The following is a 26,221-nucleotide window of genomic DNA, read 5'->3' on the forward strand; positions in this document are numbered from 1 at the left end:
ACGTACATTTGTGAGGGATCTCTTCAGTGGGGATCTCTGGGGAGGACTCGCCAACATCTTGCTGCTCCCAAGCAGAAGCTTCCTGAGGCAAAGTGGTGGCAGGCTGTCCTTGAGATGGCAGGATGGCCAGAACTGTATCAGAAACAGAGGGAGTCAGGGAGGAGTCCGAGGCAAGATGGTCAAGGGTCTTGAGGAAATCGATAGAATCCTCTCCACCACATCAAAAGCTGAAGGGGAATGGACCGCTGAGAAAGGACCAAAGGAGCCATCACCCTCTGACCTGATGGGGGAGTCAGCGCTCCACCTCCAGGTGCCGAGATACCGAGAGGAAGGCTGCGTTCTGACACACTCGGAGCCGATACTAACCCCTCAGATCCAACCTGAGGCTATGGTTCTGAGAACTTGTCGGATCCGAGCCAGTTGGATCCGACCTGCTCAAGATCATAGCTGGCACTGAGGCACAAGGTACCATCGGTGCCAACCCCTCAAAACCGAGAGTCTTTGGATCCAAGGGCTCCAAAACCGAAGGCTGGATCAGAGAAGGAGTAAGTGGGGTGAAAAAAGGCTGCATGCTCCCCACTCTGGAGGCAGGCAAGACTCCCATCTGAATCTGAGTGCGGATGAACGTCCACATCATCCTATTCATCTCTGCTACACTAAGGCTCTGGGTGGAACGAGAGGAGGAGGCGACTGACACTGGCCTGGAGGGGCAGTGAGGAGAAGCCTGAGCCAGCAACTGGATCTGGGGTTCCTCTGGCTCTGGGAAAAAACAAAGAGAATGGAGCTGGGAAGATTCTGGTCTCGGAGTCGACCTCACTTTAGGTGGGGGGCCAGCCGGAGCCGAGCAATCCGGGGGTCACTTTCTCTGCCTATCTTTTTTGGTGGAGTTGTACCCATCCCTAGGCCTCTTGGTGGGAGTTTGAGTCCCGGAGGCCAGGGAGGTGGTAGGAGCAGAAGCCAGGGGCACAGGGACTTAAGTCCCTGAAGAGGGAAGAAGGCTCTTGAGTATTAATTTGTCCCTCCTGTCCTAAAGTGCCCTGGGATTAAATCCAGCACAGATGGAGCAGGAGGTCTGAAGATGAGCTGCCCCTAAGCACACTATGCATAGAGTGTGGCCATCAGCTGGAGAGAGCTTATGGCCACACTCTGTACACTTTCTGAAACCTGGCTTGGGAGTGTCAGACATATCCCACGCAGGCCCAGTGCACTCAGCAAGGAAAAGGAGAGAGAGAGAGGTTTTTTTTTTAAATGATGAAAAAATGTCGGGGGGGGGGGCAGAAAGTAGAGAAGAAAGAGAGAGAGAAAGAAAAGAGAAGATTTAAAGCCAAAAAACACACTTACACAACTTTCTATGCTGAGAGCTCAGATCATCATGCGGACATTACAGGCGTCAAACGAGATCTGGGGGAGGAAGGAGACATGGGTAAGGGGAGGAGCTTTGAGCTTGGATCAGATACTGGATATGCATACGGATCCAGGAATCCACGGGTTGAAGACCAAATGAAGACAACTACTTCAGATTGAATGTTTAACAGTTTGGGAAAAGAACATTCTGAGAAGTAAAATGTAATATCAGAACTATGTTATAAGTCTCTAAGCATGGATGCTAACAGGCACTGGAAGTTTTAATCTGTACTAGATTGCATACTGAGTGCAAGTTACATAATTATGCTTTGAAATTGTAATTATCCAGTGTTATACTCAATAATTTTTAGGTATTCTCACATTTCTGAATGCTATTAGTGGGAATAGCATGCTTGATCATATTGCAGCATATATCCTAGATATGTTAGGTAATATATGTGTTATGACTCCATTAAAAACTTTAGACCATGTTTCTTATGTATTTTATTTAAAGACCCCTCTTAAGATTAAATCAGTCCCAAAGAGATATAACTATGGTTTTATAAACTATAAGCATCTTATAAATATGATAAATAATACTGACAGGAATAAACAGACATACGCAATTTTTTTGCATATGACATTTTAGAAGGAATCCTGAGTAATAACAATGAGTGGACTGCAATATATAAACCAGTAAATAACAGGGAAAATCTTACTTTTTGATAGTATTTACACCTTAAAAGGTTATATAAGAAAAAGAAAAGACTATGGTTATCCTATTAGAAGGACCCTAATAAGTTTTATAAAGAAAGATTAAATAATTGTAGTAGGGAGCTGAAATATCAAATTAAACACACAAAAAATACTTTTGAAAATTAGTTAGTAGAGGACTCTAATAATAAGAAAGTTCTGTAAATACTTGAACTTAATTAGCAATAAAGACTCACCAATAATTCTACAGAAGTGAAAGGCTTTATTATAAGAGAATACAAAAATATTGCTAATATATTTAACAGATATTATGTAAATAATCATTTGGATACTGCACTAATATTATAATAGATTTACTTTTGGAAGATGGTCATATAATTTCATAGTAAGTACTGGGCTAGCTGCTCTTGCAAGCCATTTAAGCCTGTCCAATTTCCATTTTTGTGCCCAAAATAACATATTGCATTTGGTTACAGATTAGCCTTACCCATTCCATTGTCAATAATTATATATTAACCTAAATGTGAATAACTGGAATCATACCATAGATAATTGAGGGGACCTATGTATGGGACAAAGCATTTAGGAGATATCTCTGTCCATTAGTAGTACAGGAGGAAGTCCTGGGGTAATTTTCTGTTTCCCTATCCATAGGTCTACGTTGCACTTGAAAATGAGCAGGGATAAATTTTGTTTTATGTGGATGGGGAGTCTGTTCCACAGCAGTGGTGTTCTCTGCAAGATATACCTGTCCCTCCAAACTATTCTGTTGATATTGCAGGATATGTTTAGATCCCTACACCAAGTATTTCTGATGCCATTTGACTTGCTGATATGCAGTAAATCCATCAGTAATAGGTCAGAGTATGCCTTGTGTGCCAGACTTGGGTCATGTCTGTAGGATACCGAGTGCAGTGACAGGGCTTTGAGTTGGTCCATGTAGGACATGTTGTTTAGGCCTTGCATCCTTTTAGTAAGGTATCTCTGAGGGCATTCCAGTTGTTGCATGTGTCTGGACAGATACATGCCAAAGGGCCATTATATTCAATGAGTGGCCTAATGAGGGCTGAGTAAAGGAGAACAATGACATCCCTAGATCTGGACACCATCCCTTTGTTTATAAGCTGTGCAATATAGAACGACTTTCTTACAATAATAGACACATGTTGGTCAAAAGTTAGTTACTATACATCAGTTCCCAAATCCCGAACAACTGGGTCATCTCTTTGAGGCATATTGTCAATGTGGTAGTTCCCTGGGGTAGATGACTTCCCAAAGTATACAATGATGTGTTTTATGGCATTTAATTTCAAGTACATTTTACCTTAACTAATTTGATAGGCTAAAATTACTAAGGCCATGGATTTAGGTCTGTTAATATAATTTACCTGGACTTAACCAAGGCTTTTGATCTTTTGTATGCTGTGATCACTATAGTATTGAAGGATTAAAAAATGAATCCACATTTAATGTGATGGATTACCAGTTGGTTAACTGGTAGATCACAGACAGTTATGATTTGAGTTTCTAAGTTTGATCCTGTTGAAATTAGATCGGGGATCCCCCAAAGATCAGTTTTAGAACCTGTGTTACTTAATGTTGTATTTAGCACTGTTCCCATAGATAAACATTCTAGACTTTGAAGTACGCGTATGACTGCAAGACTTGATTCAATAAGGACAACTTTGTAATAATGATCTCTCATATGTTTAAATAGGGAGTTGGGTGAAAAAGTTGGGTTAACAGTTTAGTGAGAATAAGTGTAATATTATATTTTGTGTGAAACCACATATGAGGAATTTAATAACCCTTTCTTCAATTTTATTATCAGAAGTTAGCAGTTATAAAGACTTGGGGATTACTACATCTACTAAATTTTCTTTTGGAGCAAATGCTGAAACCATTCAATGCAATTCATTGAAGAAATTAGATTTTATCTCCAACATATTGCAACAAGAGATGAGTTAGATGCACAATAAAATTATATAAAGCATGTTACATCAATCCTTGAATACAATGCTGCCTTTTGTTTATATAGTGTGGGTCAGCTCAGTAGTATAGAAATGGTTTAAAGGAGGTTTACTAAAAAGATATCGACTGTAAAGGGCATGGCTCATATGCATAGGTGTTGAGTACTGAATCTAGATACCATACATTATAGATATATTCTTGGTAAACTGTGACATATACAGTTTTTCATGATGAAATACTATAGTGATTATTTAAAACAGATGTTTATGCTTCCGCAAAACCTCTTAAGCACAAACATTTAAGATTTTATATTTCTACATCTAGGACAAAATTCTGGAATTCTTATATAACTAATATATTAGTAATAGTATTATGAAATAAAATTACAAATTCAGTGAAAATGGGTAAGAATATAGAATCTTTTAAGAAATTATTGGACACATGGATGGGAGAAAGATTTTATGATCCTAACATTCATTAGACAGCGTTCCTAGATCACTGATTTTCCTGAACATATATGAACTTATGATGTTCGGTGTGCATAAATCACCTAAAATTGTGAAATTTTTAATAGCACTGAATCTATGTGCTTTTTGAAACTGTTTTTTCCATAGTGAACAGCAATAAGAAATGTGTGGCAAATATATGACAAGCATAAACAAAATGCAATTCTTCGTGAAAAGTGACGTGTTAAAACTGTGGAACTGCTATACCTACAAAAAGGAAGGTAATTTCCTTGTGCCCATATATGTATTTTCTCTAGCAATAAGAAAAGGATTCCACGAACTGGGCAGTTAAAATTTTCTGTTAGATTTGAATTAGAGGCTTACAACACAAAATTTTGTTTGCAGTACAATTACTTTGCAATTACTCTGGTGACATTTTGTGAAACTAAAATCAGTTTGAGGTGTGATGTGTGGTGTGATAAAATCAAATCTTTATCTGTACAAACAAATCAGTAAGTGAGCCAGCTGATGAATGATACAGAACAGTAAAAATTGTCTCTAAAACTAGACAGTATTTTCAAAAAGTAAGAACTCTTAGGAAAGGTAATAGAGGCCTTTTCAAGAAATCTGGTTGTAGCACAAATAACTAACCAAAAACAAGTAAAGTAGATAAGGCATTCTTCCATGGTTTGCAGCTAAAAGATCAGTACATGGACTGAGAGTATAGAACTGTAAAGGTATCCAGGAGATGATTTTAAGCAAGAAAATTAATTGTAAAACCATAACAGATGGTTTCTGAAAATGAACATAAAATGAACAATTGGCTGATCTTGACCAGTAAAAGAACTGTCAAAATAAAACAAAGAAATGTTAGTTTGTCTTGGAGACTCTGGAATTTCAGAATAAGTTGGAGTAGTGAAAATGAGCAACTGTGCAAAAGTGTGATGAAAAGGTGAAATGGCAAAAAAGAAACAGACCCATGTGGCTACTAAGAAATGTAAGGCTACTGATTAAAGCAAACAATGGGACCTATAACCAATGATATCATGAACTTGGAGGAACAACTGGCTATGTTAAAACAGAGATTGTATTCTCTGGATGAAAAGCGAAGCAAGCGAAAGAAATATGGAGGTGTTACTGATCAATGTTCGGAGCCTAAGCAAGAAACTCCACTCCCTACAAGCTCTTCTCCCCATGGAGGATGTAGATGTCTGTATAGTGACTGAGACATGATTTAAAACAGTGGACAGCATTCCAGCTTTGCAGAACTATAATGCTTCCACATGTTTAGATGAGCTATTGTGCAGGAGAGGAGAAAAGGTGGATCTGTCTCAAATCTTCATTTAGAAGAGACTCATATCAGGGCTGGTAAAGCAGCATGATTCACTAGAGCTTCTTCATGTCCAAATAACTACCAGAAATGTCATGTACCATATATCAGCTAGCTAAAGAACTCTCAATATGACCCAGTAAAACCACAACACCCATTACAGGAACTGTGATTCCTCAATATTAAACCCAATATCATTTTCCTAGGTGAGCTAAACTATCCAACTATAGAGTGGAAAACCTACACCACAACTAGTCCACAAGCACAGAAATTTCTAAACATCAATATAAATGCACTGGAACAATTAATCATAGTACCAGCTAGAGGGAACAACATCTTGGATCTTGGTCTTACTAATATGGGGGCATGTTACACTATCCCTTACATATCTTCATCATTTTTTAGGTCTGATCATAAAGCCATATCCTTCAAAATAAAATTAAAACAAGACACCCCTTCCACCCAATGTACCTTTAGAGATTTCTCTAAGATAACCTACTTACTCCTAAGTGATAACATTGGCAAGCTTCAAATTCCCACCAAATCAAGTTAAAAACTATGCAGAAACAAACACCACTGCAGTATACTAGCAGGCAAACAGCTGCATGGATGCAGCTGTACCCTGCTGAAACAAGTGCAGACAAACCCCATTAACAACCCCCCCTGGTGGAACCATAATATTAACAAGCATTGCAATGAAAGGAAGAGAACTTTGACTAAAAATCATAAGAGTAATTCATAGGATGATAGAGACCTCATCACTGAAATAAACAAGCAACTCAGGCAAACCCCAGAAGCAAACCCCCATGGTGGAACCATAATATCAACAAGCATTACAACGAAAGGAAGAGAACTTTATCTAAAAGTAAGAAGAGTAATTCCCAGAATGATACAGACCTCATCACAGAAATAAACAAGCAAATTGGGAACTGCCCACCTGATCATGAAGGGATTCACATCCAGATCTAGTGAGGTCATTGTTCCCCTGTACTCTTCACTTATCAGACCAATGATCGAGTACAATGCCCCATTCGGGATGTATCTCACCCGACATCTGCAGCAATTGGAGAGACCCCAAAAGTTCCTCACCAAAAGGATAAAGGGACTCCAAAATCTGTCATATGCTGCCAGATTGAAGAAACTCCAGCTCTATTCAGTTGCATACCGTCTGCTCAGAGGTGACATGTGCCTGACATACAAGGCCATGTCCAACCCGGAATTAATGGACATGCTCCACCTCAAAAAATCCAAATCCACCAAAACCACTAGAGCAAGCGACTTAAACCTTAGCACGGATATAAATAGGACGTGCTGGAGGGATAGATTTATCACTCAGAGACTTCCTATGCTGTGGAATAAAATCCCGATCCATGTGAGGCAGAGCACCTGGCTGGCTCTGTTCAAGAGAAATCTTGACCTGTGGATGGGAGATCGTAGGTTTATCCCGGGAATCATCTCTGTGTCACTGCTGGACAGAGGCACAACAAACTAATGGGCACAGTATTTTTTCATATAAGGGGTGGCGTAAGCCACAAAAATTTGGGCTAGGCTTATAAATGCCTTAGGGCAGATAGCCTAGTATAAACCTATGAACCTATGAACCTATGAACTTAACAAAATCCATCAAAGCCAATTTTAAGGCTAAAATAGCCACACAAGCCAAACACAATCACAAAACCGTTTTTTAGTTATGCTCATAATGTCATATGCACAACACAGCAATGTGCTGAGTGCTGAGCTGATTGTGAACAATGTTACCTACACTGAGGCTGAAGATATAAGAAAGCAAATGGCCCTTTCTTTCTTCCATCTATCCCACAAGATATACCTGAAACCAACTAGCCTCCAACTATCACAAAAGACCAAGTCCTAAAATCACTACCAATAGCTGAAAATACTAGATTGATGGGTCCTGACAATACCCATGGATATATCTTAAATAGCATGAATCACAGTTTATCAACCAACTCTAACAACACTGTTCATCCTCAGTTTTCATACAGGTTTTGTATCAAACAAATGGAAAACAGCTACAATCATTCCCCTGCATAAGGGAGGACTATCTACAGACCCAGGCAACTACAGACCCATAAATCTGACCAGCCTCATATGCAAAGCCATGGAAAGGCTTATCATGGAATTAATCAATAAGTATATAGGGAACTGCCAAACACTGGACCCATCATAATTTGGATTTGTCAAGGGCAGGGCATGCTTACTCAACCTGGTTTTGAAAACGTCACCAAAGCAATGGATGAGGGCAACATGGTACACACCATACACCTCAACCTAGTCAATGCTTTTGACACAATTCCCAACTCATAGTAGAAAAACTAAATAAACTGGGAATAAACTCATGCATTACCCACTGGATAGCCAACTGGCTCATAAATAGGTCCCAGGAGATCATAATAGGGGAAGCTGCCTCCACAAAGATACCAGTTACCACTGGAGTCTCCCAGCGTTGGGACCTCTACTCTTTGACATCTACTTCTCTGAAGTAAAAACCAATATCAAAGGGCTTTGGCTGACTAACTTTGCAGATGACTACAAGTGAAGAGTAGTCATTGAATCCTGAAATGACTTAGCCATCCTACAGAAAAGTTTGTCCTAAACAAATAACTGGTGCCAGAATCATGGACTGAAACTAAATGTCAAAAAATACATTACCTTATCCTTTGGGAAGTTGTCTACCCTGAAAACTACCACATTGACAATACAACATTAAGAGCTTACCTAGATGTTCAGGATTTGAGAAGTTATATATACAGTGACCTAGCTTCCAACCAACAAGTATTCACTGTTGTAAGAAAATCCTTCTATGTTGTGCAGCTTATAAACAAAGGGATGGTGTCCAGATCTAGGGATGTCATTGTTCTCCTTTAAATAGCCCTCATTAGGCCACTCATTAAGTATAATGCCCCCTTTGGCATGTATCTGTCCAGACACATGCAACAACTGGAATGCCCACTGAGATACCTTAGTAAAAGGATACAAGGTCTAAATGATATGCCCTACATGGAATAACTTAAAGCCCTGTAAATATACTTGGTATCTTACAGATTGCTAAGAGGTGATCTGTGTCTGGCATTAAAGCATTCTCTGACCTGATACTGATGAACCTACTCCACATCAACAAATCAAATGGCATCAGAAATAGTCAAGATCTAAACCTCTTCTGCAATATCAACAGAATGATTTGGAGGGACAGATATATCTCACAGAGGATACCACTGCTCTGAAACATATTCAGGTGCAACTTGGATCAATGGATGGACTTGGATCTGTGTATGGGTAATGAAAAATTTACTCCAGGACTGCCCACGCACTACTAATGGAAAGAGGCAGCTACTAAATGCTTTATCACCACACATGGGTTCCCTCATTTTATCTATGGTATGATTCCAGTTATTCTCACTAGGGACATCATAAAATTATTGGCCATGGGATGGGTAGGGTCATTTTAACACCATATGAGATAGGTCAATACAAGCAACAAAGGGGAAATTGGCAAGGCGTAAAACAGCCTGCAAGGTCAGTTAGCCTAGTGCTTATCTATGAAACTTTTAAAGATAGATGTGGAATGTATGAAAAGTTATGAAAATGGCCTGAGCAGCTTTGGAAAGGCCAAGCTTAAACAAGCCAGAGGGAATATAAGCCTGTTTTGGCAGCAATGGAAAAGTTAATTCATATAATGGAAAAAGTGGAAGGAAAAATAGTGCTAGAACTTGAAAGACAGAAGAAAGTCAATTTCAGACCCAAGATGAAATTGTGAGATTACAGAGTGATAAAAGTGAAGTACTTGGAGATTTATAAATTCCTAATGAAGTTGTTTTTGACTTAAAAGCAAAAAGCTAAAATGTGTAAAATGAAAGTGAGTTGCTAAAGGCACAACTCATACAGACTGAGAATTAAGAAATATAAATACATTTTTGTTCACAATGAAGTGGTTAAGGAAATCATTTCCCTAAATCCAGAACACAAACCTTTGACCAAGCATATTCAACAAATGAGATCCATATATGTAAATAAATGAAAACAGCTGGTAGTAAATTATCAATAACATGAAAATGTTGTGTAAAAAGAGCTACGAAGCTATAAAAGTGAACTAAAGACACTTATTTTGCACATGAAGGACAGAGAAGAGAAATTCAAAAGAAATGTCAGCATTGTTAATAAGCTTCAAAAAGCATTAAATACCCTGACTAAACAACTCCAAACCTTGAAAGGTATGCAAAGTATTTGCTATATTATTGTCAGACCTACAAATGGATAGTTATTCCATAAGGCAGAAAAAGAATATTCTTATAGGGGAACTGCTAAAACATTTTTGACTTGACTATCTTAAAGATAGCTAAGCAAAAACTGTGCCATAATATAACAGAGTGATAAGATCACAGAGCATGCAGATACAGAACCTAATACTGTAAAAGCAAACATGACTAAAACTTTCATTGTGGACAAAAGATCATAGATGTTACCATGGAGTTGACATCAGTAGCTCCAAAACCCGCATCTGATGGGATTTTTTCTCAAAATGACCTACAGGATGTAAACACGTGGTAAAAAGAACAGAAGGAACTGTCATTTGCCTTGCACTCCTGCAACAAGAAAAGGAATGTTTTCCCATAAAACTCAGGAAGTGGCCAATGATTAAGATACAGTTTGTGAAACAAAATGATAAAGTGTAGAACCAGTCAGCAGAACCCCTCAGCCTGAAATAACTGCAGTGCAGTGAGAGAAAGCCAACATTATAAACTTGTTGCTACAGGAGTTTATGTCCGATGCTTCACTGGAGGTGATAAACTGTGTTTGTTGTAAATTTGAAGCTTGCCAATGTTTTAAGTCAGTTTATTGAGACTTAAATTATGCTGTGGCAATTTATTTATTTTTGGAGTAGGATCTGACAGTTTGTTGAGATTATACAAAGGAAAGCAGTATTTTTTTAGTTAAGGTGTTAAATTTGGGAATATTTTTAATGATAATATACATGCTTTAAACTGACAGAAAATTATACAATTATTTATTTTTGTTACTTAAATATTAGCTTTGATGGCTAAATTGTAAGCAGTTTCTATGAATGTTATGCTGTACCAGTACTTTTTTACGTAACAATAATTTATTTATTCCAAAATGTGTAATAAAAGTAAGGTCAAAGCGCAATGATAGATTATTGGTATGTTTTAACTGTACTTTTTTGGCAATCCCCCGGATTTACTAATCTTCCGTGTAAGACTAGATTAGTTTTACACAGAAGTGCCAGTGTAAGAGTATGATGGCAGCATGCCATGCATATTAATGAGGGTGTGCTGCCTCAACTCTAAAGCTTACACGGATCGTGGACGAGTTTAGGGGGCGTGTCGGACTGCCGATCAGTCCAAAATTCCATGCCCCTGCAATGAAGAAATGCCACAACTTCCAGTTACATGAGCAAGTCCACTCCATATGTGTACAATGTAACACTACACTCCCCCATATGTTAAACAACTTACAAAATAAAAAATAAAAATAATTTTTTTTTTCATCCGATATAGCTGCCCATAGTTGCATGGGTTTGCACGGGTTTGCCCATTGCTTAGCTACAGTTATCAGCTTAGACACCAGAAGTGGATAATAAGAAAATATATGTAACTTAAGCAACATAGTGATAGCATAGTGGTTAGAGCCTTCGCACAAAGAGGAGGCGTTTGCGTCCCACTACTGCATGTTCCATTTTCTGTGGGAAATCTGTATACAGAAATATTTCCTGACATTTTGTATGTATAAGTTTTGTAAAAAGCATTGAAATGTTAAATGTAGTAGTGAACGAATTTTATATATATATATATATATATATATATATATATATATATATATATGAAGGTGAAATGTTTATGCATTCTGAGGCATGAGTACCCTATTTTAAGCAATATAAAGCACTGCTAAGCACATTTTACCAGTAGTGAGCATATTTAAATACAATTGCATGTAGCTGCGCACCGCTCTATCCAGCGCAACGTTGAGCAACATTGGGCAAAGTCGGGCAAAGTCAGGCAAAGTTAAGCAAAGTTGGTTAAACACACTCACACCTGCTTTACTGTTCCTTAACCAGTCAGGTCTGCCCAGCAGGAAAATAAAAGCAGTGACAGGGCTCAAACTCAGGATACTGTGCACTGTAGTCCCAGTACTTATCCACTAAGCCATGACAGCATTTCACAAACATGCACTTTGAACAGACACATATCTATCAAAGGAATTTTAAACATTGCCAACATCAGCTAAGCAGGCGTGCCCACAGCTGAGCTTTTCCAAAACTGGCCAATCACAAATAAGTGCGAGAAATGAGGCATATTTAAGCTCCAGAGGTAGGAATACTTGCTATAACTGGTTGTAGCTTCCTTCTGCAGTCAGCATGACTGGTGCTGGTGAAGGCACTCGATTTAGAGAGCAATGCTGGGGTATCCAGGAGTCCAAAATTATGGTTTGACTCCTCGTCCACAAACATGAGGAAAGACGCTTGCAGGGACAGTACCAGGGTACCCAGTATAAAACGGAGGCCTGGAACAGTCTTGCCTGTGATCTCACCAGTGCCACTGGTGTTCCTCAGACTGGTGAGCATGTCAGGCACCATTATTCTGACCTGAAGCTGCGTAGGGCAGATGAACTGGACTGGTGGATCCAAGAATCCCGTACGATGCCTAATGCCCCAGTACTGAGTAAGTAGCCATTGTATTAAGTAGTTAAGAATTGCTATGCTTGTCTATACAGTAGATAGGTATGTCTCAATATCACTACATTTACTTCACAGCTGCAGGTGACTGGGCTATGAACCTGCAAGCCCATGAGGATAGGCTGCAAAGGCTGCTACATGAGGCAGGTTAGTAATTATTCTGCATGTACTGTTATATAAAATAAATGACAGAGCCTTCAAAAAGTCTTTTAACCCAATAAATAAAGGTGTAATAATCCTTTAATAAATGTATGATTCATGGAGTGCGTCTGTGTCATTTTCTTTGATATGTTGTTGTACTGTTGCATTCTACAAATAGTAGTGTTGTATTAAGCAGTGCCAACCCACACTTGGGTAGGCCCATATAACATGGATGAAGGGAGTGCCAGTAGCTTGTATGCATATGTACAGCCCTCAACTGTTGGTTCATGGCCAGCATGTACAGGTTAATCTGGCACATGAGTAGCTTGGTATTGTGTTCCCCAGAAATGTCAGTGTGCTACCAGAAATGTAGGGAGCTGTTAACATATAACTGATACTTTCACCTGAACATATCTAGATAATTATATGAAAGTAGAACTGTCAGTGTACCATCTTAGCAGTAGTGTGTGTGAGCAACTCTCAAAATATGTTGCAGTAACATCTGCATCTTGGACAGTTTGTATGTAAGATACAGCTCATGTATATAATGATCTAGTAAAATCCAATTGCACAATATAAAGACATTGGGTAGTGTAATAATACATGTAAGGGACATATAACTGCAGTTAATAGTAATGTAGAGAAAACTAGAAGGATATATAAGTTGTTAATTGAGCTATCTTTTTCCATCCTACTGTATGTGCTTAAAAATGCAATTCCACACCTCAATCGGTATATCTAATCTCAAAACATTTGTTGGGACATATGTCCTATTGGTTTATAAATATTTGCATTTATTTCTATGCATGTGTCCTGTTAAAATACCACAATATTGGTGGGCTGTTGCCATCAATTAAACCTGTATGCTGTTGTAATGTCCATTATTTTTCTATATATGCATGTGTTATGCTTGTTTTTCAACTGTTGAAAATCTCGAGTGTTGGGTTAATGAGAATACTTCTGCATGCTGTTATAACTAATTGGCAATGCTGTTGACTGTTACTAACCCATATCTTTATTAAACTCTCCAAAACATAGTTCGTATGGGAAGGCCGTTCCCAGCGGACCCACCTGTCCCACCTCAGCTGGCCATGGCACCTGGCACCAGCAGATCCGGTGCCCAGCCTGGGACCTCCTCCTTCAATGGCCCTGTGCCACCTTCGGGTGAAGTGCTGCAGGGGATGGGGATTGCCCCTCCGTGCAAGCGTGGGCGGAGAGGTACCTATCACCCTTTGTAGGGTCTGGGCTGTGGTGCATAGAGAGATTGAACGTTCTGTTGCAGAACCTCTATGCCAGCTTGAGGCCTGAGTGGCGCAACTCATGGGTCAGCCTGCCCCTCCTACACAGCCCCCAACACAGCCACCTTCTGGGCCGTGAAGGTGCAGTGGTGACTGCCCATGGGTGGGGACCTCAGTCCCACTGTTTCCATCTGGGGGCTCATGGGTTTGCAATTTCCAAAATCCCTCCCCGTCAAAGGTGTTCACCCACCACATGTGTCATATGCCACACCTGTATGCATCTTGTTTGTCTTGTCTTTTTAGCTTCCCAACCTACCTCCCCAAATATACCTACTTCCCCTACCCCACATTCCACTCTCACCTGAAAAAAAAAAGGGCAATCTGCTCCCAAAAAAAAAATTACGCCCCATACATACCTGCCCATTTTGCACACATGTACTGGACACATGAAATGTTATTTAATTGGCATTACAACATACTTTGTTGTCCTCACCCCTCTCTCAGGGGTTGAAGGGTTCATATCTACCTCCAAATTTATTGCATATGCACAGGTGTTGCTGTTGAAGAAATGGGCAGCTATGGATCTTCCCTACACCCATCCTGCACATCCCGAGCTATTTTCCATACTGTCTTTCCCTCTTTGTGCCCTTTTTTCACAACTTTCCTATCTCCCCATTTTTCTTTTCTTTCAAAGAAATTAGCACAGGGGTGAGCGGGAGTAAGCACTATTAAGCAGTAGTTAGTGGGTTTGCACGGGTTTGCGCTTGTTTGCGCTTGGCTAAGCAATGTGCAGCACTGCGTAAACCCACGCAAACCCGCTTACAACTGCTTAAAAGGGCCTTAGTCACTCTGTATGTGAGGACCCTTGTTCTGCTTAGGAACAAAATAAAACACCTCTGTAAGTCTCGAACCCCGGACCTTGCACACACTACACAACATGAAATACCACTAAGCCACAGTAGATATACATCAAGTTGGTGCTTAATTATATCATGCATCAGAATGAGTGAATGTAAAGGAAAATTCAGAATACCATACCACACAACTTGTTCTGTGGATGTTGACCAGCATTTGTTGTGGGATTACATTATATGACTGTTTTAAGAGAAGCAGCCATTCTAGCAGGAAATAATGTTACACCATCACCTTACATCCCCACAGAGTATCACAGCAGGACAAACACTGGCATATCTGTTTAGGGCAGAGGCCATACCTCTCAACTGTCCCTAATTTTCAGGGATGTCCCTGATTTTGACCCAAATTTTAGCTCTGTCCCTCTGAATCCCTCCTAAAACTACTGACTTTGAGCAGAAAGGTGGTGAATTACACTCAATGAATAATGACAATAATTAAGAGTTAGACACTTCTTTTACTTTAGAAAAGGTGTATTAATTCATATGCTCTGATTCTCTCAATGTTTCAACTTAATGGCACTAATATTTTAAAGCTGTGCCTGATTGTCCCTGAGTTTTTCTTGACTTTTCCCTGATTCTGTTCAAATATGTGCCTGATTGGTTGAGAGGTCTGGTAGAGGCAGAAACACAGAGGCATATTAGCCTTTCTGCTGTTACACACTGTGCAAATAGCTTTGGAATGAGTTTTGGAAACATACCCTTATGTAGGAATAAAACACTGAAATACAAATGGATGTAGCCATGTACTGGTAGCAACCAACTGTAAGAATGCCATTGCTCTATTGCTGAAAAGACCTGTGTGGTGCACAGACAAAAAATAACAGGCTATTCTCTGGCTATCATGTGGATAGGTTCACAGTTGGGAGTTACGCAGACAGACTACATGCCTTGATAAACTAACATGTACACAGCAACCCTGTAAGTCCAGCAAGATAAAATCCACACAGTACTACTTACGCTCTCTGTACTTCTGCAACCCTACCCAAATGTAGAATATACCTGTGTGTGCATGGTCTACCAAGGATGTAGGTAAGCATACTCACTGTACTGAAATGTGTCCAGTTTTTCTGAGCAGCTCGTGCTAATGTCAACACTAAAAATGCGCAAACTGTTTAGAACTGTGTAAATGAATATTCACAGTATAGCAGTTCACAAACAATTCTTGTGCCATAGGAATACATCTCTATAACTAGCTTTGTATGACGGTTAATTGTAACAGTTGAAAAGAAAGTACATATTTCCATGTATCTTGGGGTAGCATTTTGAGGGGTGAGTACATTTCTACACTGACAAGTGGGTACTGGAACCAGCAACATTAGGTCTGAGTACAAAATGTAAATCTCTGGCTACACCCCTGGCTTCTGATATAAGAAATATACCAACCTTCTGTCTTAAACAATGATGTCCACACCAAACAAGGATGATCTCCATCTTGGAAATATGAAAGGGCCACGCCTACATGAGTCAGCAATTTATAGTACTAGGTTGCTATGACAGTGATTATTTCAATTACTACACAGCAGGCTGCATGCAATTAGCAAATGGTGGACACTAATTGGTGCAGAGGCCATCACATGCTCATGTGCAATGCCTACAAAAGCAGGCTGCAATCTCTGCCAACAAACTCAATCACTCTATTGCAGGGACTGACAGACAGAGAGAGACAGAGAGAGAGAGAAAAGGAAAAATAAATATTACCAAATTATACAAGGGAAAGGTATGTGACACATACATATTTACTGGCATATAGTAGATGTTATTGAAGAATAGTCTACATAATGTGAAACATTCATATGTGGCAGCAGTACTTCTTTCTGCACAGATGTTCTGCTTAACTACTGCTATGGACAATACAGTGTGTACCTGTGGGCAGTGGGACATACCTGTGAAATGTGTAGCTCAGCATTAAATGTCAAAGATCTGATCCATGTTATCTGTGTTCTGTACAGTAGTGTGGCCAATGGCTTTTGGGGGGATTAGCGCTGACATTATATAAACATGTGTGTGACAGAACAACACATGCATGATAGTCATATTAAAGTGTAGCTTAGCACTGGCAACTGCTGTAGCAGTCTAGTATGCTTATCTAGTATCTGTTGCCATATATACCCCCCCCCAATGTTAGTCTGTGTTCATATGTGACACCTGTTTGTGCTGAAGCAAGGCCCAACAGTTCAGCTGTGAGGTCCAGGGACTTACAACAGTGTGGACCATGTGTGTGTATGCCACACACATACAGAGAATTATATATGTGTCATATATATTTACATCTGTATCTGTGCATAGAGCAGGGTACATATTGCAACTGTTTGCGAAGGGGGAAGATATATCTGTTGTTGAAGGTTAGTATGCACATATTTGTATGTAGGTTTTAGTGTGTGACAAACAAGATAGCAGACAGTGCTGGTATATGACATGTGGTTGTTAAACACTGTGGGTGGTTCGTTCAGTTTGCAATGTTGAAGCCAGTAAGGCCTGCTAAAGCTACCTGGGCTGTGAACACCTTCAATGCATTTATCCCAAGACTGTGCGATGTTATTACATTACTGTACACCTTATATCCTTTGTATAATTGATATTCTCACTATGAAAGGTGAAATGTAAATGTGCCTATATATATATATATATATACATATATATGTGTATATGTAGACAAATGGATGTGTATATGTATATACACACACACACACATTTATATATATATATATATATATATATATATATATATATATATATATATATATATATACTCATACACACCTACATCTACTTGTTGCAATAGATTCTCTGCATTGTTGACTGACTGTGATGGTCAATATGTTTGTGAATACGTCAAATATATGTATCTGTGGGCTAGCTTACTGGGAAACTGTTTATGTTATGGTATTCTGGGTCCTTGCTTTGATCCTAGCAAAAGCTGTGTATTCTGTTGCTAAGCAGAACAAGTGCTATTGCATACAGTGTGATTAAGTCCCTTGATTTTAACTAGGGTGTGTCACTGGAGGCTAAAGCACTACATCTATGATTATTGATTGGTACCGATGTTGACTGCAAATCCTGTGTGTACTGTAGTACTAATTGAAGCTCTGGGCCTGTACAGCAAAGTATGGTGCATGTCCACATTGCTTGCATCCACTGTGTTGGTCCCTGTATTCATCACAGATTACATTTCTCAAGATTAAGATTGTGTAAGTACTGACACACAGTACTGTATAGTACATACTGAAAGCTTATCTGGGTTGTCATACCTTTTTGTCCTGTAATTTTGTCTGACGTGTATGTGGGTATGTCTGTAACATGTCCTTTGACATTTGTGTGGTAATACATATAACTGTGTATCCAGCAACATTCATAGTTTACTACAGCAGTATGTGACCTATATTCCCAATTGTGCACATATTTTGGCAACGGTTTTGGCATTAACAAGTTGTGTGGTATAATATTAATACATTTACTGGACCTTACACTGATTGTGATGGATGATATATTTCTTTACACATCAGTTTGATCTATATCTGCTGTGGCTAGGTGGTGCATCGTGTTGCATACAGTGTGCCAGGTACTCTTGTATAGTCTTATATAGTGATTTTATTTTGTTGCTGTGCAGAACATGGTTCATTGGATAGAGAATGAGCAAGGCACTTTCAAGCAGTTGTGGGGTGAGCAGTGATAAGTGGCAGTTACAGTGTTTCACTCTCGGTTAGCTTATAGGTTGCTAAACTTCCATAAGCTGTGCTTACCCTTCTGAAAACCCACTTGTAAATGCTGAAATGTGCCTTATTCCATCTGTAGCCCCTGACCTTTGTTTTGGCTAGTAACAAAATAAAAAGCATTTACTAGGAAAAAACCCACAACCATTCATATCACAGCATATGTGATTTGCCACTAAGCCATCTCAGATATACATATCATTTATGTATTCACAAACATAACATCCAGTACAATCATGCAACACTATAGAAAATGTACTCCAACATGTAGATGTATGTGTGTGAGTAATTATTGTAATCTGTGCTCAGGTACAACATATTGTATTATGTATGTATGTGTGTGTGTGTGTGTGTGTGTGTGTGTGTATATACATATATATATATATATATATATATAGAGAGAGAGAGAGAGAGAGCAGTTCAGTGATATCTGTACTGTATATTGTTAAATGGCTATATGACTTGCTCAGACATATTTTTGTATTTATGTCTTCCAGGGATCATGGCCCACCACAGGAACCCAAGTTACAGTAGGGCTGAAGATGATATCATCACTAGCATCATGATTCAGCACTACAGTGTGCTATTTTCACGAACCAGCCAGGACCAGCAGGACCGTACTGCAATGTGGCAAGATCTTGTCCACAAGGTCAATGAGGTAGGCCTGCATAACTGCACATATGAGCAGGTACGCCACCACTGCAGTGATCTTCTCCAACATGTCCGTCAGCATGCCGCTGATGTGCGTACAGAACAGCTTGCAACAGGGGGTGGTGTCAGCATCCACCCCCCCTCACCAGAGTGGAGGAGCTGCTCATGAGCCTGGTGGCACCTGCCCAACAACAACAGCAGCAGACATACACCATGATGGAGGTTGGAGCCACCCAGCAAGCACACATGGAGCATGCAGGTAACATGGCATATCTGTAGACTACTGTTATCTGTATTGGTAGATCATGAATATGTGAGATGTGGAGTATGTCGTTCAAAGATGTGGAGCTTGTTGTTGTGCAATACTGATCATTTAGAACATAAGCTGTAGCCCTGTGAATGTAAACTGTTGTACTGTAAGATTGCAAACACACAGTAGCAATGCCACAGTTGTGGCCACTGACAAGCTGTCTCATCTCTATGTAGGTACCTCTGGGGTGACGTCAAGGCAGCGGACAGATGCTGGTGAGTGTGTTCTACATTTATTATTGGAAATAAAAAGTGCATGTCCTAGTTAAGGTGTAGGCCATGTGCACATGTAACACACCTACCTATAATGCATGCTGTGCATGTTTGGTGTAAGAGCATGCACATCTCACTGATGTGATTAGCTGCCTCAAACACATGCAATACCCAAACCATCTCAAACAAATGTGGCTAGACTGTAGTGACCATTGGATAGGCACAGTTGATACTCAACATGTACATAACATACACATCTATGTCATACACATAGCATTTTAACATGCTACACATAAAGGATTCCCAAACCCTCTATAATGACACACTCCAGTATCCAAAATCTCATCCACACATTACACAGAATATACCTGAGGGGTAGAGGCCTATCCTGTGGCATTTAAACACTCTGCAACACACTACACATTCATGGCAGAGAATGCTCCTTATTAGCCTCCTTACAAAATCACGTAACAACTGGCTGTGAAATGGTGAATTTAGCCAAGGTAGTACAGTTCCGGCACAGCATGATTTGTGCTGGTTTGTGAAACATTTATAGCCTTGAGTGACCACCTGATGCCTCATGATGATGGCCTATGGTACTATACCACATCCAGTTATTGTAACCACAGTACTACACATAGCTGTCATTGCTACACACCATAATGATGCGTGTGTGCACATATATGCACCTCTAAACAGTATGCATACCAATCACCATTTGCACAACTGACACATATATGTCTTGTGATGCTATTGAGTGGCTAGGTCATATGACACATATTGGGTATATGTAGTGTTTAAATATGCAGTCGTGTTTTAGCATGCCATATCATGGATGAGACTGGCATGTCCACAATATGATCTACACTCACCATAAGTACCGTACATTGGGTATGTGGCCGAATGGTATTCTATCAGTTATCCATGCACCACTGATGATGTTGTGTGAATACTCATCATGCATGTGCTAAAAACGTGTCCACAATTAACACGTGTCCACAATTATTTGCTAAAGACACAGAGGCTGTAATCAGCATTGGATACCTATCTGACACACAGATACACATCCAGCAATGGTATGTACACCTGTGAGTTATGGTGCACAGTACATCACAGGGTTATGAATACCTGCACAGCAATGTTGTGTCCATGTATGCATTGTGTTCCAGTGGGAGGGCCATCACCGAATAACAAAACACATGCATCAAAGCCATGTATACTGTTAGTAACAAGGATTGACTACACTTGCACTGAATGCTGTTGAGCAACACATGTCCTGCATGCTGACCGGTGTGATATGACTGTTTTGCTTGTGATACTGTACTCCACCATCACCTGCTATTGTTTATGTTCTGGGATTGCTGGTGTGTGTGTCTGCTTTTGGGAGGAGTGTAGTTTTGTGTGTGTGCATGTGTACATGTGTGCATGTGTGCATGTGGTCTGAAGTCATTTTCAGGTCTTAAAGTGTGTTTCCTGTTTTCCTCTCACAGGTGGCGAGGTGGGGCTGGTTCGGTACAGCAGGGAACCTGATGTCACTGAGACAGACAGTGATCATGAGGATAGGTGTGTTGAGGCACAGGCAGGTTTGTCAGGGTCTGTTGCTGGGCCACCAATTGACAGTACACAAGTCAGTCCTATCCATGCACACAGTCATACTGCCTGTACATCCATCATCACCATTGCCCTTAGCTGAGGGACAGTGTATGGTTAGCACTGGCCAGGACAGTGTGGTATCTATGGCACATGTATCAGGACACAGCAGCCATAGCCAGATATCTGGAACGGTACCACATAGGCAGATGCTCAGGGGTTCTTGTCAGAGCACTGCTGGTTATCATGCCTCTGGCAGATGTGCCACACCTCTTTCTACCACACACATGTTCCAGGCTGTCATGGAGGCACAGACACAAATGGAGTGGTACACCAGATAGGGGCTAAGGGCACAGAGGGCTCATTACACCTCTGTAAATGATAGTATCCGAGACCTAGCAGGTACAATACGTAACTACACTGAGATCATTGATAGACGTTGGGGTGAGACATTGGATGTCCTCCACAATGTCATGTCCATGTGTCAGGATAGTGTGGGATGGTTCAGATCTCGACGTGGACATATGCCAGTAACATCACCAGCTGGAGATCGCGGTGGATGTTCAGCAAGTCACAGCCACTCCCGTAGTGCCAGTACCAGCTCCAGCAATGTTGGGAGGGATGTCCATAGACTGTCCTAGCAGACCACATGCATGTGGCTCTGGCCAGTCCCAGCAGATACCTGGATCCAGTGGACATTTGTCAACCTCTGAGGATAGTACCCAATCTGTATTAGTACCTGATACTGTTTGTAGCACCCCTGCCAGGCACAGGTTCCATATCCTTGGCCAGAGACGGTGATCTGTAAAGCCTGGCAGGTACAGTCTGTAGCTGTCTCACAAATTCCAGTATATGGCAGCCACATGGTGGAACTGTGTGCATGCAGACACACGCACATAAACCAGAAACCTAGGGCAAACACATACCAGCACACATGACATCAACATTGGCCTATAACAGTACTCATGGCCCTCACACACACAGTCACACACACATGTCAATAGTATGGCTCAGTGTAGGCCTCTGGCAAACCAACAACACACCCTGTGCATATGATGAAACCTGTACCACCTCCTGTCATCTGTAACATTGATGCAGGAACAGGCTAACATGGTGCTGATGCACAGGGTGACTTTAATAAAGTATAGCAATGGTTGGATGTGTAGCATGTTGTCAGCAGTAAAGTGTAATGATATCCTTGAAGGTGTAGCTGAGCAGGCATGATCCATTAAAGCTGTAATTAGCAATGTTGTATTGTTTTCACCAGTGTTTATTCCAATTGTGTTTTGTTTGCCCATGTGCCACTTGGTTGATGTGTGTAGTTGTGTCAACATGCGCTGTCAGCAGTAAAGTGTAATGATATCCTTGAAGGTGTAGCTGAGCAGGCATGATCCATTAAAGCTGTAATTAGCAATGTTGTATTGTTTTCACCAGTGTTTATTCCAATTGTGTTTTGTTTGCCCATGTGCCACTTGGCTGATGTGCGTAGTTGTGTCAGCATGCATTATACAGTGGACAGTAAGTGTGGGGTGTGTGCAACACAGGTTTGCAGGTGTCCATTTGTGAACATGGTGGAGGTGCACTGTCTGCATGTACATGCATATTGGATACATGGGCAGGGTGACATGCCCTGTATTGGCCAGTGTTAACACTCCATAGTTTCTATTGGTGGCCAATATGCATTGTACTACACACATTTTGGAATTTAAGTACGCATGTGTGTGTATAACACGGGTTGACACTGTGCTGTGGGTGATGCTGTTGTTGCTATCTGTCATTGGTTTGCATTACTAAGGTTAACATTGTCCCAGCTGCATAACCCTTTAGTAATGCACACTGTTCACTTACAAGGTTGCATGGACCGTACTATCACAAACACAAGAAATTGTCACTTATACAGTAAAAGTGCATTAGTCTCATGGACCCCTGCCATAAACTAAATATATAATAGAAGGTGTGAAGTTGTACCAAAAAAGAGTTACATACCAAGAAGGGATAACCACTCTGGTCAGTATCATTGGGAAAATACAAGCCCTCGTTAATCATACAAGGCAAGCTTCAAAATACAAATTGGCAAGGATTCCAAAGACAACACTAAAGCTTTCTTTAGTGTTGTTTATAATCTACAGGGGAAATCTCAGACTGGGTCACAGTTAATGTAAATGGTCACAAAGTACACTTATCTGACTGACATTACCAATATCTTGTCGGACAGTTTGAATGCGGATTTCGCCATCCTATCGTTACACAAGGGCCACATTTCCAGACCTGAAGAATGTAAAACCTGATGATTCACAGACACTTTAGTTAAAACATCTCTTTATCAAAGTCCAAACCACAGTGGCAATGGTACTGGACAGTGCCCCTAGCTGTGTCATACACAAGCTGACATATGAAGTCACCACTCACCTAAACACTCTGTTCAGATTCAGCCTCTATACAGGTTACATACTTGATGGTAATGGTGTTCACAGTCCACAAGGGTTGAGCTACAACTTCTTCTTCTTCTTCTTCTTCTCCTTTCAGATGCTCTCATTAGGGGTCGCCACAGTACATCATCTGTTTCGATTTCTTCCTGCCCTCTGCATCTTGCACTGGCCCACCATCCACCAGCATGTCCTCTCTCACTACAGCCATAAACCTCATCTTAGGCATTCCTCTTTTCCTGTTACCTGGCAGCTTCATCCTTAGCATCTATTTCACAGTATACTCTGCATCCCTCCTCAGCACATGTACAAACCAATGTAATCCTGCCTATCTAGCTTGGTCTACTAACCTTCAAACCTGAGCTGACCCTCTAATATACTTATTCTTAATCCTGTCCACCCTCGTCACACTCAGTGCAAATGTTAACATAAATTGATTAAGGGTAGAGCTACAACAGATCCTGGAAACTCTCACCCTATAAGCCAGACAAATGTTATCTTGAAGGCTATGGAGCACAGCATTATGGAACTCATTAACAGAGACATTATGAACCTGCAAACACTGCACCATACCCACTTAGGTTCTCTAAAGGCCAGATCATGGCTCCTACACCTAGTAGACTTCAAGCCAGTTAACAAGGCTATAGGTGAGGGAGGGGAGGTTCACACAGCCAAGCTATAGCTCACCAGCAATTCATACCCATCCCACATTCTGGTATTATACATAACCTCAACAGACTGACCATAAACGATTGTTAGATGATGGATTGACAACTGACTCACAGATGTATGACACACAGTAACATTTGCAGCCTCCGTGTACAATTCAATGCCAGTAACAAGTGGCATTCACCTGCTCTCAGTCCTGGGACCACTCCTGTTTGGCATATAGCTTTCTTAGGTACAAGCAAACACAGTAGGGATATGTCTGCCCATGTTTGATGAAAATGCATACTGTGGGCTATACTTTATTCTCCAGATGACACACACATCCTCCAAAAGAGTATCATAGAGACAGATACCTGGTGTCAAAATCATGCTGTAAAGCTATAAGCCAAAGAAAGCATAGTTATCCACTTTTAAAAAACAAAGTATCCCCAGAGTACCACATAGGTAGTAGCCCCCAAAATGTGGAACAGGTACAAATGTAAACATAGAGCCATTTGTTTAGTCATCTCTCCTTTGATAATCACATTACCAAAGGGTTTTGGAAATCCCTCTGTGGAGCACATAAGCAATAAAGGGTTTGCATGCAGATCCACAGAGGTTGTTGCACACCTATAATGATTAGTCATCTTTGCCAGACTTTGCTTGCTTTGGAACAGGATTCAAATATACCACAAGCATAAACCCTCACTCACACTCTTCAATAGAAATTGTGATGAGTGGATGTGAAACAGAAGACGTAGCGCAGGGATTACTGCAGTGGCAAAGCTTGTCACAAGCATACAGAAGTGACCTAAAGTCTGGAAAGCGCCAGCATGCTCTGGCAAAGATAACACATGCTTTCATGGACAAAGCAGAGTACCCACCTATGAAATAATTGAGGTCACATGTATGTTTATGGCTTTACCCCACAGCTACCTTACATGTGTTATGCACATACAGTTGTCATTGTGATATGTCATACACTAGAAAAATCAAAACCCACTACACATTGACCAACGGTGTCACACACTTGGAATACACACACAGTTAACAAGTGCGGGATTCAAACTCCTACCTAACTACATTACGATACTACAGCAGTACACATTACACAACGCGCTATACATATTACTGGGATTTCATCTTTCCACAGGTATAGTTGTAGGATGGTGACATCATCAGACTTGACAAAGATGAGTATATCACTTTTAAGGGGTATGATTAGTCTCCAAAAAGGTTGCTCCCTCCCCAGGGACACACACACACACTTGGCAAGTGCAGAATTCAAACCCCTACCTAACTACATTATGATACTACAGCAGTACACATTTATATGACACGCTATACACATTACTGGGATTTCACCTTCCCACAGGTATATTTGTAGGATGGTGACATCATCAGACTTGGCAAAGATGAGTATATCACTTTTAAGGGGTATGAGTAGTCTCCAAAAAGGTTGCTCTTTCCGCAGTGAGACACACACACACAGTTGGCAAGTGTAGGATTCAAACCCCTACCTAACTACATTATGATGCTATAGCAGTACGCATTTACACAACACACTATACACATTACTGGGATTTCACTTTCCCACAGGTATATTTGTAGGATGGTGACATCATCAGACTTGACAAAGATGAGTATATCACTTTTAAGAGGTGTGAGTAGTCTCCAAAAAGGTTGCTCCCTCCCTAGGGAGACACACACACACACTCTCAGCAAGTGCAGGATTCAAACCCCTACCTAACTACATTATGATACTACAGCAGTACACATTTACACGGCACGCTATACACATTACTGGGATTTCACCTTCCCACAGGTGTATTTGTAGAATGGTGACATCATCAGACTTGACAAAGAT

The sequence above is a fragment of the Protopterus annectens genome, chromosome 6.part1 (assembly GCF_019279795.1).
Source record: "Protopterus annectens isolate FY-2018-M chromosome 6.part1, PAN1.0, whole genome shotgun sequence".
NCBI classification, from domain to species: domain Eukaryota; kingdom Metazoa; phylum Chordata; order Ceratodontiformes; family Protopteridae; genus Protopterus; species Protopterus annectens.